Here is a 15367-nt window from a genome sequence, read left to right as displayed (position 1 = left end):
GGCATCTGGCCCACTGAGGAACTTTGTATTTTCCCCTGCCTGCCGGGAGATTCCACTCTATTCTTTTCTTCGGAAGAAAGAGAGACAGAGAGAAAGAGACAGAGAGAGAAAGAAGGAAGGAAGAAAAGAAACAAGAAGAAACCTCCCTAAACTCTGCAGTTGTTCTATATGATCCTGATTTTAAGAGGAAACCTCTCCTCTGGCTTGGGGTATGGCTGGGTGTTGACAGTGCTCCATGGCTCCGAGGCCCCTTGGGGTGGAAAAGCAGGGCCCCAGGGATGCTGTGACAGGGGCGGGGACTTCATCTTGCAAAGGTGACAGGCCTGTGGCCCCCTGCCCCTCAACTTAGCCCCTTCTGAAAGGCTCTGGCACCTAGTCACCAATTATTGTCCCTCCTCTGACGCCCTGTTCTTTGACCTCCAGTAACAAACGACTTCCTGATTACCGAAGCCGGGCCCCACCCACCTCCCCTAGCCAAGAAGTCAACCAAGAACTGTGCAGGACTTCATTGAAATTTGCAGATCCACTGTGAAGTTACCTCCCTGGGCATATTTATCTTGAAGGCGAGCTGGCTGCTTTGGAGCGCCTCGTGATTAACTGTTTCTTCTTTGCTTTTTTTTTGTTTAACCCGTGCAAGGGCCGAGAAAGGAAAATTTGATCCTTGCTACTTTTACAGTGCTGGGTTGGTGGTATGGGCAACATATACATGGGGAAAATTGGGGGTCCCCAATAGGAAGTAGGGGATAAAAGATTGCAGGATTTCTGAAGCTCAAGTCAGCTGCATTCATGAGCGAATCAGCCGTCTCCTGGTTCTTGACCTCCTTTGGGCATTGTGAGGGCTGATGAGCTCATGCCTGTAAAGAGTGCAAGCCTTTAATTGAAGTATAATTAATAATCATCTGATAAGTGAATAACAATAATAATGATGATGTAATCCCCTTCCCCCACAGCCCCACTCCTGTTTCCTTGGGTAGTAACATTATGACATGATGTCCCAGTGTGCTCAATTAGATGAATGACTGTAGGTGCAGACAAATCATCACAGCTATGTACTTGTTGGCACAGCCAAGGGTTGGCCTGCCACCGAGAAACCTGAGGGCACAGAACAATGCAGCAATGTTCTGTAAGTGTTGCGCCGTTCAGATAATGGACAAGTTCAAGCTGTTTCATGACTCAGGTACTAGGACAACCTACTTGCTTCTTTCCAACCTGGTGGCCCTCCCAAGCGGGAGAGCTGCGTCTGGAAGTCTTACTGAGAATGGCAGTTACTTATGTCTTCTGCTCCTCTGCCTTGTGCTTTCTACAGATCTCTGTAGTCAGTAAGATGAATGAGTGAGTCTCCAAAGGGGGGGGGGGGGGTGATACGAGTGGATTTTCTACCTGCCTCTACACCAATGATTATCAGAGGGACATTTGGATTAGTTAACATGCCCACAATTTCTCTTGAGTACCTAAATGGGATGAATGGAGAAGCAATGGGTTTTAGAAAAAAAGAATCATTTTAGTTCTTAGGCTTATCACAGTTTAATCTAAAAAAAAAAGAGCCCTTAGGAGCACCTGGGTGGCTCAGTTGGTTAAGCATCTGACTTCGGCTCAGGTCATGATCTCATAGTTCATGAGTTCGAGCCCTGTGTCCAGCTCTCACAGTTTAACCAAAAAAAAAAAAAAAAAAAGAGTCCTTAAAGTAGACAGCAAGCTTAAAAGAAGTGCTTAGAATGGGCCCAGGTGGGGGTGGCGGGGCGGGCAGGGAATATGAAGAAGGCAATTCATCATCCACTTTTGCCCTAAAGTCTTCTCAGGCCAGAAGGCTGAGATAGGCAGAATGGAATCCCCAGCTAGAAAAGATAATAACACCTTTCATCTGCAAACAATTTACAGTTTACAAAGCACTTTCATATAGCATGACCTCATCTGAGTCTCACAATATCTCTGTAAGGCTGGTTAAGTTTATAATCACCAGTTTATAGATGAGGAAACTGAGGGCCAAAGTGGTTAAGTGACTCATTTGCCTAGAAAGAAAGTGGCAGGGCGAGAGCCAAACCCATGTGTCTAACAAGACACTAGGACTTCCTCCACGGTGAGCAGATCCCTCCATCTTCTCTCTCCTGGGAGTATCCAGACTGGATTTATTCAACAAATAGATAACGAACAATCACCACTCCATGTTGGGCACTGTGCTGGCTGTTGGGGAGGCCGCAGTGAACATGACCTACAAGATTCGTTTCATAACATCGACACCACTGTGTTAGTTTTGTGCTGCTGGCATCTCTAGGCCATGGTATCCTTTCAAAGAGATCTACAGCAAAGACCTTTTGCTGCAACAGTAAAAGTCTGTTCTGTCTGCCTGATGTACGGAAGGGAAAACTGTTACAAAGATTGTAGGTGTCCTCATGGAGTCTAATCAAATATTAATGAGTCCATTCCCAGCTTTGAGGTGACCGAGAAACTTTCCAAGATTCCCAGGGTTGGGGAAGGGTGGCTTCCAGGCTGTTAGCAGCAGAGTTGAGGGGACATTTTCTTTCAGTCTAGGTCATGTTTTTCTGCTTTCAAGTTCAACTCCCCAGCAGAGGGAATCTCATTGGCCCACCTTGGCCTAAAGTCTCTACCCTTGAAACAACCCAACCCAGGTGGGCAGACATTACTACTGGCGATCTATCCGTGGGTGCTGGAGTAGTTTCCAGGGCCAGGGTGCTGAGGAGGCTGCCAAAAAGAGTGTTCCGTACAATATGCCCACCCCCGACTTTGGATGACTCCCCAGAGTGAAGCAGGTAGGCAGGAATGAGTCCCAAAAACTCTGTCATCACCTCCCTGAGGCTCTTCTCTCTTAATTTTTCTATGTAAATTCTCAATATTTCAGGGAGAAATCTCTGTAAAGAACACAAATGAAATAATCTTTTACAAATAGATTCCTTCATATTTATGGGGTGATATGTCTGGGATTTTTCTTTATTCCCAGAAAAAAGAGGAATGGGACCTGATCAAATAGGAAGGGTGTATGTTGATACTTGTTGAGGCTGCATGGCGGGGACATGGGGGTTCATTCTATTATTCTCTCTACTTTTCTCTATTTTTGAAAATATCTATAAACCAAGTTAGAAAAATACAAAGGGATTATTGTGCCATCACGTTCCTAACTTGAGCCTGTTTTAAAGGCATGTATTTTCCTATATAGAGTTTTGTGTGCTGGGGCCGGGGTGGGGGGGGAATTCCCTCCTTTCTTTGTCATCTCCATTATTTGATGTTTCCTGAAGGACAGAATTATTTAATCAATTTTACAAGTAAGTGTGGAGGGCTTCCTATAGGTTAGGTGGTCTCTCTTGCTTCCAGGTGAACTAATAGCACCAGAAGTTTCGGGGCATTTGCTTGGGTATTCCTTTCAACATCAGCCCTTTGCATGGATTCCACAAAATTTTCTAGGGACTCTGAGTTCTGAGATGGCTCTGCCGACCCTTCTGTGCTGCCTCCGCCATCGCCATCGAGGGACAACACCAGCCGAAGGAAAGATCAAAGTGAGAGCTTGGGAAGCCCCTGGGGCATTTGCAGCTAACTGCAAGGGGCCTTTCTTCCCTAGCATCTGATGCTCCGCACACCTTCAGACATTGGCTGATTGCTCTGGGGTCAGGCCAGGTTCTAAAAAACATTCAGGAACAACCTTTATTTTGATCCAACGGGAGAGAAGAAAAGAGAGAGACAGCCCGCTTGGCCCCAGCTCAGGTGCAGTGGGCCAGGTCACGAGGCTTGTAGCAGGTGCCCAGTTGTATCTGTTTCCAACAGTTCCATTAACACTTGGCAAGTTTCACTCACCTTCAGCATTTGTAACATGCGATTGTTGACACAACGAATATTACCTCATGCTCTTGGGCCTTTATGTGTTCCTTTGCCATTGTAGTCAGGACGCAGGATCTAGGGGGGTCATTTTCTATCTATGCCATGTTTATAGGTGGCAGGGAGATGGTGGAGGCCGCCCTCCCCAGCCTTCCCACCAAACAACATGATGCCCTCATTTTTCCTTTCTGGATTGATGTTAAGCACTTAAAGTAATTGCCTTGCAGAGAAAAAAACAAAGAGCCAAAAATGTACAGTCAGCCACACCATGGCCTCATATTTCAAAACCAGCCAGGCTTCTTTTTAAATGCTCCTTTACAGGGTGTGAAATCAATCATGTCACATGGGTCCCCTGTGGCACAGGGGAGAAGAACTCCTGTCTTACTCTAGAAACATAGCCAATGACGTGATTCCTTCTCCTTCCCTGCCCACCCCCACCTACCCTCAGTCGTTCATCCTACAACTTCCCCGTTGGCTTCTCTTCAGTGGGCTTCCTCTTTTGAGTTGGCGGCTTGCTCTGTGATTCTCATCTGCTCTGTATAAGGAAACTGTAACGAAACCATTAACAGTCCACTCTCCTCCCTGGTGTCAGCCTGTCCCTTGGCGTTGTCCTCTGCTTCCTATAGAGCAGTGATGTTCACTCTAGTTACTTTCTCAGTGTGAATCCATTCCTGAACCCTGGCCGTTTTCTTTACCCTCCTGTTTACCTGCTCCCCCTTGAAATGCCTTCTTTTTTCTTAGAATGGTCCTGGCTTAATGCATACCCATGCTTGCCTTCCCTCAGGAAACGCTCTCCGTTACCCTATGGAACCCTATCTTAGAAGTGGGGAGAAGAGAAAGCTTTTGACTTTGTTCCTGCTAATCTATTGTACTAGAGGGTGGAGCCAGGAGGAAAGTAAAAAATAGCTTAGAAAAGTGAATCCTGTAGGTAGACAAATTAATAAACCAATAGCTAAACCAATGCTATCCCATTGTTGGCTTGGAGTAACAGTTGGCAACTTAATGTTCTAGTTTACTTCTACTTGAGGCTTGCCCACTAGTGGAGAGTGATTGAGGCTTATAATAAGAAATTGTAGGTGAGGAGGGGGGCCTGACAAAGGGGTGGGATAATCTATAAACCAGACAGACAGCCCTTCGCTGTGCTGTGTTCCACTCACTTCCTGGCCCTGCTGAATCGCTTCACTGATGCACAGGGTGAGCCACACCATGTTCCGAAAACCACGCCTCTGTCTGTCCAGCACTGGACTTCCTCTTTTTTGTGACTGCTGTGGTGTGTGTGTTCTGATACCCTAGGGGGTGATGCTATGGTTATTATTGCTTCCTAGCCACCCTGCTTTGTAGAGAAAAATCAAAACACCAGTTTTGCCCCTCAAGCTGACCTGTTCAGCCCCGCTTTGGTTTGTCCCAAGCCCTTTCCGATGTGTGCGCACACACACTCACACGTGACGTGCTGACCGGCCATCTCTGTGTACCTCCTGGTTAATAACTCAAAATCTGAATGTGACACCTCTTTTCTCCATGTCGTGAATTAGAGTTTTGATGGTTTGTCTTTGTCAAGGTTCTTATAGCTGGTCCAGAACAATGACTACAAATAAGATTGTGCCAAGAAGATCTAAATACCATGCTGCACAAAGCAGACGCCATTTCCCTTTGGGGGATTTCTTCTGTTTTCCTAGAATAGTAAACTTGGGTCTTAATTTGGGATGGTTATTGTCTGTTTCTTCAAAGACTGTTTGTCTTGTAGGTTAGCTTTGATCTGTGTCTCCAGGTGAAATGCTGGGAAGTTCAGGGACACCTTGACTCAGTTGGTTAAGCATCTGACTTCGGCTCAGGTCATGATCTCACTGCTTGTGGGTTCAAACCCTGGGTCAGGATCTGTGCTGGCAGCTCAGCCTGGAGCCTGCTCCGGATTCTGTGTCTCCCTCTTTGTCTGTTGCTTCCCTGCTTGCGCCCTGTCTCTCTCTCTCTCTTAAAAATAAATAAACATTAAAAAAAATTTTTTTTGTTTTAAAAATACTGGGAAGTTCGAACTATGCTGAGTGGAGGTATGAGAAAACACACATGACATAGATGCCCAAGATGTGGGTACTCTACCGACTCCATTTGCCTGATCACAGGCCTTGGTAACTAGAGACCTCTAACCACCCAGTTATCCATTTACTAGGCCGGGTATGGAGGGAGCGCATAGTTTAGAGGTAAATAAGGCAGATACCAACCCTGCCCTCATGGAAAATACAGTCTAGTGGGGAGACAGACTTAAATAAATAAGAATAAATAATGTAAGACTATCATTCATTGTATGAGAGAGAAATGCTAGAAAAATTAAAAAAAAGAAAACAGTGACATGCAGGTATACGCACACCCCAGGCATCTGGGAAGAGGACGTTTATATTTAGATGTCAAGGAAGAGGTGAGATGGTAGGAATAAAGGGGCAGCGGGAGAAGGCACGGCCCATAGTTTGCCAAAGCACATAGTAGCAGTTAGGGTTGTATTTCATGGCAATTACAATCTCCTGGGCAAAAATTTAACATCTTCAGATCCCTGGGGAGTTTGTCATAAGTAAGTTTGCTAAGTATGGGTCTAATTATTAATGATACAACAGTAACACTTATTAAAGGTCAAGTGGGACTCAGTTGTCCACACTTTAAAAAAAAATTTTCTTTTAATGTTTATTTTTGAGACAGAGAGAGACAGAGCATGGGCGGGGGAGGGTCAGAGAGAGGGAGACACAGAATCCGAAGCAGGCTCCAGGCTCTGAGCTGTCAGCACAGAGCCCGACGCTGGGCTTGAACTCGCAAGCTTGAGAGCACTCACCACTGTGAGATCACGTCCTGAGCCGAAGTCGGACGCTTAACCAACTGAGCCACCCAGGCACCCCAACAGTAACACTTATTAAATGCTTGCTTATGTGTAGATATTATTCTGTCAAAGGTCACCTCAGTGAGGTTGTCCCTGGGCACTCTAAATAGCAACCCCCCACCTCCTATTTCTGTTACTGTTTTTCTTTTCTCTTACAGTCCTTACCACCATCTGACATTGTTTATTGTCTGTCTCTTGGGTTGGAATGTAATCTCCATGAGGGCCGGTACATTCGCCTGTTCTGTTCACTATTGTTTTCCCCAGAGCTTAAGACACTGCCTGGCACATACTTGGTGCTCAAGAAAATACATATTTGGTCAATGAATGAATGGCTATTATTCATTTAGTCCTCACAGTGTCTCTATTTTCCTTATGCTGCAAATGAGCAAATTGGCACAGAGAGATTAAGTCATTTACCAAAGGTCATGCGGCCAATGGAGTGGTAGAATCAGGATCTAATAAGCCCAGGCTGTCTAACTCCAGGGTCTTGCACCACAGGCCTGTGTGCAAAATGGAAAGAGTTGTGAAAAGAATATGCCAATCTGATTTATAACTTTTCTCTGGTTAAATGGCATTCTGCTTCAAGACCTCCAAAAAGCAATCCAATTCAGTATTGCAGTTCTAGATACTACTGATTTTATAAAACGGATCATTGAGTGGTATATAAGACCAATCACTGGTTAAAGAAGCCTTGTGCCAACCCAGGGAACTTGCAATCCAGATAAGATAAGGAAGTACTGAGTCACATTTTCAGATCCTGTAATATCATCTGAAGCCAGTGTTCCTGGAATATTCCTTACTTCTGACGTCTTAGTAACTTAACTCAGTCTGGTTACTAGGGATGTGAAATATGGAAACATGATTTACTCTTTGACTTGTTCGGTGAAACTAAAAGCTTGAAAGTTGCTGTGTGTATATGTGTGGGTGTGAGTTTAAAAAACTAAGAGTTGGAGTACAGAAAACAAAAATCTTCTATCCCATAAATCCATACAGTAGACAACAAGTTCAGTCTTGATGTGACTTTTTCACCACATCTCTTTATCACGTTGGGCAGAAATTATTTCAGCTTCTGGAATGTAAGACTTGCCCCTGAGGCCATTTTGACAGTTCTTTCCTCTGACCAATTATTTTTCAGGAATGAAGCTATCAATAATTTGCTTTTTTCCTTGATACGAAGGATTTTATCTTTGTGTGTATGCATGGAGTTGTCAAAGAAAGGAAACTGCTTTTGATCTCAAAACTTCATCGTTTCCTTTCTGCCCACGTATCCCTGAATCACTCAGCAATCCCTGAACTCTTTTTCTAAGAAAGCTATTTAGGTGGTTCGGCATTTATTTTATGTCTTTGACCACTTACCATGTCAGAATTGGTGAGTAATTCTGTCCCTTTTCACACATCTGTCTTTATGTTGTCTTTCTGGACCCATCTCTTTGTGCCCTGTCTCTGCTCCTTTCTGTCTCAAATGAACCATACGCTGTCTTGCACACATACACCAATTTAGATTTATAAGAACTTATGTGTTTACAAAGAGTGTGTTCAACTGCCTCAGACTCCCTGAACCACACGCTGAAAATCTGTACATCATTTCATACATAAGTTATACCTCAAGAAGAAAAAGAAGTTTGTGTTTCCAAATTTACAGCACATTTAATGAGAGTTTAAACATGTCTTGAGTGGATTTATGCATTGGTCACTGCCCCCAGCAGTATCTCCCTTGGTATTATTGTTGTTGTGCAAAGACGATGCTTGTTGCTATGAGAAATGCCATAAGCAACGGCTTTTCGCCGGTTATGAATGCTCAAGTTTTAACTTTTATAATTTCTTTATGTACAGTTAGAGCCACTGGAAACCCATACCACCAGGAACTTGAAAACGCGGGAGCAGTTTCATTGCAGTGAGGAGCCATGTAGTAAAGAATGCAAGAAGATTCCAGCAAACACCTTCTCATGGGATGCCCAAGACAAGTAAGTCTTTCTGTCATCCTCAGAGTCCTTATCTGCAAAAGAGGATAACCTTTGCCCTGCTTTATCCCTAAGGTTGTTATGAGGATAATTACATTTAAGCCAATGAAGCAGGTATTTAGCTCCCACTCAACCATGTCAAATTCTGTGGGCACAAAAGGAGGAAAAGGCATGCTTCCTGCATTCACGGAACTTACAGACGAGGATAGAAAGGAAGACCAGTGCATATATGTTTACAATAGAAAGTATCACGTCATCCTGGTGATGGCTGCAGAGTGATCCAGACTCAAGTAAAAGAAACTTTAATTCTGGCGGGTGCCATTGGGGAAGGCTTCATGGAAGCACAAACATTTGAACAAGGCCTTGAGGGAAGACGATTTGGAAGACTTTCCAAGTAGGGGGCCAATAGGAACAAAGCAAGAGATAGGTCTCCATGACCATCAAATGAGTCTGTGAACTGGAAAGCACGATTCAGTTATAAAATATTACTGGCAGCTCTTTCTGCCCTTGGGTTTTGTCCTTGTGCTTTAATAAAACCACCTTTTTGACACCAAAAAAAATAAATAAATAAAAGTAAAACAAATTATTACTTGTTAACTCTCCTGGGACCACTACTCACCTTTCCCAGAAGCCATGACCTCTCTAGGTAATAAAATACCACGGGGAGTCTGAGAAAAGGCTGGTTTACCAGCTTCCAGAACTTTGGGGTGCTCATGACTGACTTTGTGATATCCTGAAGTCTCAAAGGAGGTGATGCTATATCTCAAGTCTAGCTAAGAAGAATAAACACCAACCAAAGGTTAACAGTTAAATTCTCTTTCCATCTTCAATTTGTATTTAAAAAAATTTTTTTAAATACTTATTTTTGAGAAAGAGAGACAGAGTGTGAGTGGGGGAAGGAGAGAGAGAGAGGGAGACACAGACTCTGAAGCAGGCTCCAGACTCTGAGCTGTCAGCACAGAGCATGACATGGGGCTCAAACCCACTAACCCTGAGATCATGACATGAGGTCATGACCCAAGCTGAAGTCAGACGCCCAACTGACTGAACCACCCAGGCACCTCTGTTGCCATCTTTTAAGATTTTCCTCCCAACCCTCTCAGGTTGCCCCCCCCCCCCCCCCCCCCACTGCTCATCACCACATCAGCCCTTTTCCCTTAACGAGGATCCAAGCAGGCCCTGAGTTAGCCAGTCACACTCAAACCCTGATGGTATTGATTTCTAGCTATGTTATAGGAAGCACCTTCCTTTAATCTACGTAAGACTTAAATTTTACATCTGTAAAATGGGAACGAAAATAATAGTACCCATTTCATAGCATTGCTGGGAAGGTTAAGTAAAATAATATACCTGGTACATAACACTCAAAATGTTAGGTATTATATTATCATCTGGAATAGGTGTGGCTTTGGGCCAAATCCAGCCTGTCCATTTGTCTGTGTATGGTCCACACAGTTTCTGTTGCAATAGCGGGGTGGAACAGTGTGACTGAGCCTGTATGCCCCACAAAACTAAAATACTTACTGTCTGGCCTGTTGCAAAAGAAAGTTTGCTGACCTCTGACCTAGAAAGCCAAGAAGAGAAAACCTGCTTATGTGACATTTGCAACCAGTTAGATTTTGTCCTTGGTAGGCTCACCAGTGCCTTTACTGCCTTATTGTTGGTTCCTGGCATCTGATGATACACGGTATGCACCCCCTATAATGGAGAAGTCCTCATGGAGATCCCCACATCTCGGTACCGTGGACATTCCTGGGATCTATTTATATCCTCCTGGAGCCCAGTATTAATAGACAAGGACTACATAGCAAATGTGGAGGAAGATGGGTAACAAATTTCAGCTCTAATTAATGACGGCATAATCTCAAATGCAAACTGCAGAATACTTGAAGGTGAAAGGGAAGTTAATGTTACCGGGTGATGATCTAGTCACCGAGGAGAGGGAAGCAACAGCATGGAAAAAGAGGCAAACCATTGTGAGTGGTTTGGGGTTTCTGCTGACCTCCTACTATGTGCCTTAAATTAAGAGCCCTGTAAAGTCCACTCCAATTCCATTTAAATGTCTCTCTCTTTTTTTTTTTTTTTTTGGGAGAGAGAGTGTGTGAGAAAGAGAGAGAACATGTGTGTGGGTGTGTGCAAGCAGGGAAGGGGCAGAGAGAGAAGGAGAGAGGGAATCCTAAGCAGGCTCCATGTTGGGCATGGGGCTTGGTCTCACGACTCTGACATCATGACCTGAACTGAAATCAAGAGTCAGACACTCAACTGACTGAGGCACCCAGTCTCCCCTAAATATCTCTCTTTAAAGCACCTGTAACATGATTGCTGTTATAAGATGTACAGAAACCTGAGTAGATTGGGATTATGCATCAGAGTAGTATTTCTAGGGTTTCTTTATTTGGATATTGAGAAGAGCACTGGACCTAATTCCAGAAAACATTGCCATGATCAAGTATTCACTTGTCCACACTAGTGATCCAAAGGCGCACATTCCTAAAATCATTGGCCAGGGGTATTGTCTTTTGTCAGTGAAAAGAGGCTTTTCTTAATTGAATAAAACCCAGATATTCACTAATTTAAAAATTCATTAAAAACACCAACATCCATTGAGCTGTCCCTTTATCCCACGCACTGTAGTAAGTTCAAGGGTCAGCAAAAATGGACAGTCTTTGTTGCTTAATGACCTCAAATCCAGCCTTCAAATACTCTTTAAGAATTCTGTTCTGCACACATGTTCCTTTATTTTGTCACAGCCAGCCATGACGGTGAGGCTCTCCACCACCCCATCCCACACCACCCTCACTGTCCTTCCTCCCAGTGTTGACTGCCTCTCCTTCCAGTTTTCATTTCCTTTTAGAGTTTCTTCCCCCAGTAAAGTGCAAATGACTGTCGACAGTTCAGAAGATTTTTCTTCCTGGGGAACTTGCATTACAGTTCAATGTCCTCCCCACGGCACTTTTCCCTGCTAAACCTGGATTTGCTCTCAGAACCCATCTGTCAATACCGATCAAGGCTGGCAGTTATGATGACAACAATTCATTGTGGTTTAAGCCAAGGCTGAAATTTCAGGAATCGGATAGCAAACACTAGGTTCATTTTTTTGGCGGGGGAAGAGGGGAATGAAGGTTTTTTTTTTCCTTTTCTCCAGAGCCCTGCAAAGTGAGATGACAGAGATAAGGCCTGCCCCTGTTATATATAAGGTCTCAACCTAGCAAAACATCGCCCAAGTGTGCCAATTATCCTGCAGAAATGTTCTCTACCAAGAAGAAAATCAGAGATAATCTTCACTGAAAACTTTGTCATTGTAGAAAGTGAGGAGTGCAGCATTTATATCATTATAAATGATATATCCATATATCAAAATATCCATAGTATGTGGAGAATTCAGAGCAGAAGCGTTGTGGATAGAGAAGGTCCCAGAGGTGCTTTAAGGTGCCTAAGTGAACGGCTGGTCTCAAGAAGAAACCAATTTGAATATTGTAGAGCAATCCTATGAGGATCTCTATTCTAGAAAGTTCTACCATCTTAAGCACCATGTATGACAGGGGCTAAAATCGAAAGAAGAAAAATGAACACATTCATTAATGAGGATTCAACATGCAGTTGTAGTGTCAAAAGGACTCAATAATTTGAACAATATTCTATAGCTTTAACAGTATTTAAGTGTGAAAATAGTCATTACACTTGGGTACCTCTTGGGATATAGTAGATTGTAAACATTTCCATTTAGTTATAGAACTTCAAATGCAACATCTTGCCTTCATGATAACAATAATAAATAAATGCAGGAGAGATTAGTTCAAATAAATGCATTATTGGAGTTGAGAAAAGAAGTATAAACACCTCCACTATTCCTTTAAGGGTATTGTCTCAATGGATGACCCTCCTTATCATCTCCCGGATAAAGAGCCAAACCTTCTGCAGTCTTTGGAATCCCCTTTTGCCCAGATGCAGTTGCAGTGGAATAAAATAAATAGTAAATTTGGAGGCTGGGTTTATGCCCCAAGTCTGTCAACAACCCAGATTACCTGTTACTAAAAGGGTCTTTTGTTTAAGCTTTCAGAGGATCAATGTTGCCATCCTTAAAATGAAAATGATATTTTTTCTTATAAAGTAGCTAACTTAATTTAAAAATATTTAATAACATAATCTTTGAGAAAAGAACTGGGTGAAAACTCTAACACTAAACAAATACAAGACCTTGTAAGACATGCTGTCATGTTTTACCACACTATGATTTTATCAGTCTTGTGGTTCTACCAATGCCAAATGTTAATAGTCTTTGGTCCCTGGAAGTGGACATCTTTTTTTTCTTTTGGCTGTCCAAAAAAAAAAAAAAAAAAAAAAAAATTTACAACTTTTTCTGATGATAGTACAAAAAATTTTCATGGAGACATCTCTTTCTTACTTCTTAATCCATGTGACCAGAGAGGGTCCACCCAATGTGATGTAAGTGGCCAATAAGAGTACCAAAACCCTCTAGATGCAGTGACTGGTTCAGGAATGATCCTTCTAAGATGAAATGAGGTAAATAAAACTTGATTCTGGAATTTACTGGGTAGGGACTCTCTTTCAACTAGAAGAAGAAAGGACATTAGAAAATAAATCTGGAAGTGGCTAATGGTCATCTTATCACCAGGTCAACTGACTTATTGCAGCTACCTATAAACTAACTATTGAAACTAACAGAAAGAAAAGTGGGAGGTGGAGAAGAACATATCCTAGATTACATCGCTGGAGCCATCACCTCTGAAGTTTTAGTCATGTACGTTTTAGTTATCCAGCCCATGGATTTCTTTTTCACTTTAGACTTTGGAGTTGAATTTCTGTTACTTGCAGTGAAAAGAGCTTTGACTGATTCACTTACTTCTCACTATGAAGGAGATGCTCTATAAAGAGTCCATGGCCAAGCTGTGTATGACTCATGCCTGCATCAATAGATGCAGAGTCCTAAATGGCAATGATACTGTTGTATGATGGCCTTCACCCCATTCTGTGTGTAACAAGACTGCCTAATAGACCCTGAGCCTGGATCTTCAGCGTCTAGGTTCTCGGTCAGCAGCCCAGCTAAACCCAGCCAACAGGAGAGTCTGCTTTTTTGTAAGGTTGACACCCGCTTTAACCCTAGGGCTAGGATATGCTTCTCATAAATCCTTGTAGAATTTTTTCTGATGACTCAACTCCTCCCTGATTCATTTGAGATTTCTTACTGCCCACAGAAGCTTAAATACTGCCTGCATTGAACCCTCCCCCAAACCTTCATTGGCTCTTTCGAACTTTGGTGCCTGGACTGTATTTGAGCCTGCTCTGAAATACTCCTGAATATAACACTGAATTTGAACTCCTTACCACCATCCTCTTCTACCAGAAAAAGACCAAACTTTCTCAGTTTTTCCTGGCTCTTGGACAATTCTTACTTACCCTTCTACCACTCTTTGGGAGGAATGAAAGTAATTTCATTTATAGATCTCTACACTTAGATATAGTGAGGCTATATCAGGATCTTGAATGTACTTTTTAAAACTAAATGAAGTTCTCAATTTTTTCATGTACTGAGTACCTATCCCCACTGCTCCCAACCCTGAAATCAGAACTCATGCTGGAGTTTTCTGACCAGACTCTACTTTGGAAGCCAGCCAAGGGGAATCTCTGCAACAGATTGGTCCAGTCCCATTTATGGCAGAGTAGTTGGAGTACATCTTACTCTAACAAAATAAGGTCTGTCCAGAGTCATTCAGCACATCCTCATGCTGGCCCTGCAAAAGCAGGAAAATTTGAAAATGCCCACTGAAGACAGGAGTGACTACATGCTCTGTCCCTGGAATTGCCTCTGAACTTGTCCCACAAGTGGATGTTGGGTGCTAACCCCACCAAGAGGACTTTGATGATTGTTGGTAAATTCGGGCAAATGGGTCCTTTGCTAGACTACTCCTCTCATTCTCAAGTTGGTGCACTCGTCTCATGTCATCTGAAGTGATGAATGCTGGATTCCCTGCTTGGACGTGGGAAACTGGAGACAGAGCTCCCAGACTGAGTCTACTGCCAAGCCAGGGAAAACTGCCTAGCCCAGACCACTGAGCCAGCCAAGATTTTCTTCTCTCCAGATGGTCCAGGATCCCTTCCTCTTATCATGACTGGCGCTTAGAGCTCTCACCCCTCTAAGAGCCAATGGAGAGGACATGGGTCCAAGAGAGGAGTTCAGAATGCCCTCAAGACAACTCAATCAGGAAAGGTGAAGTGCCAAGCCAGAAGTCATAGGACGGCCCAGACTCAAGGGGGGGCCAATTCTCTCCTTAAGAAGTGACCAAGTGGGGGTGCCTGGGTGGCTCAGTCGGTTAAGGGCCCACCTCTTGATTTCGGCTCAGGTCATGATTTCAGTTTGTGGGATCGAAGCCCACATTGGGCTCTGTGCTGAGAGTGCTGAGCCTGCTTGGAATTCTCTCTCTCTCTCGGCTTCCCTCTCTGCCCCTCCCCCTGCTCACATTCTCTCTTCCTCTCAAAATAAATAACTTAAAAAAAAAAAAAAAAAAAAAAAAGAACTGACCAAGTGGCTGAGGACTGAAGAAGCTGAGCTCAGAGGTAATGGAAGACAGCCCAGAGGCCAACCAAGGTGGTGATCCTGCCCCTCCCACAACTGTCCTTGTATTTTTTTTTTCATGACTGGGGGAGGGGATGGGGTGGTGAGTCTCAGTACTGAGCTATAAACTGAAACGTGGATAACAAT

The 15367-nt window shown here is 43.5% G+C and overlaps 1 long non-coding RNA gene across 5 annotated transcripts in view; it reads left to right on the top strand.

Annotated features, from left to right (window-relative positions):
* The window catches only part of LOC132682057 (uncharacterized), a 243354-nt gene that overhangs the window by 142286 nt on the left and 85701 nt on the right, over positions 1–15367 (top strand). For 4 of the 5 annotated variants that reach the window (XR_014137389.1, XR_013550211.2, XR_014137386.1 and 1 more), the window contains exon 2: positions 8519–8649. This is a non-coding gene — a long non-coding RNA (uncharacterized LOC132682057). Of the gene's footprint in view, positions 1–3294; positions 3510–8518; positions 8650–15367 lie in introns of those variants that run through there. The other variant, XR_014137387.1, reaches the window with a different exon arrangement.

Source organism: Panthera onca, chromosome A1, assembly GCF_046562875.1.
Source record: "Panthera onca isolate mPanOnc1 chromosome A1, mPanOnc1 haplotype 2, whole genome shotgun sequence".
Taxonomy (NCBI): Eukaryota; Metazoa; Chordata; class Mammalia; order Carnivora; family Felidae; genus Panthera; species Panthera onca.
Note: the sequence above shows the minus strand (reverse complement) of the source record. Positions and strands in the feature narration are given on the sequence as shown.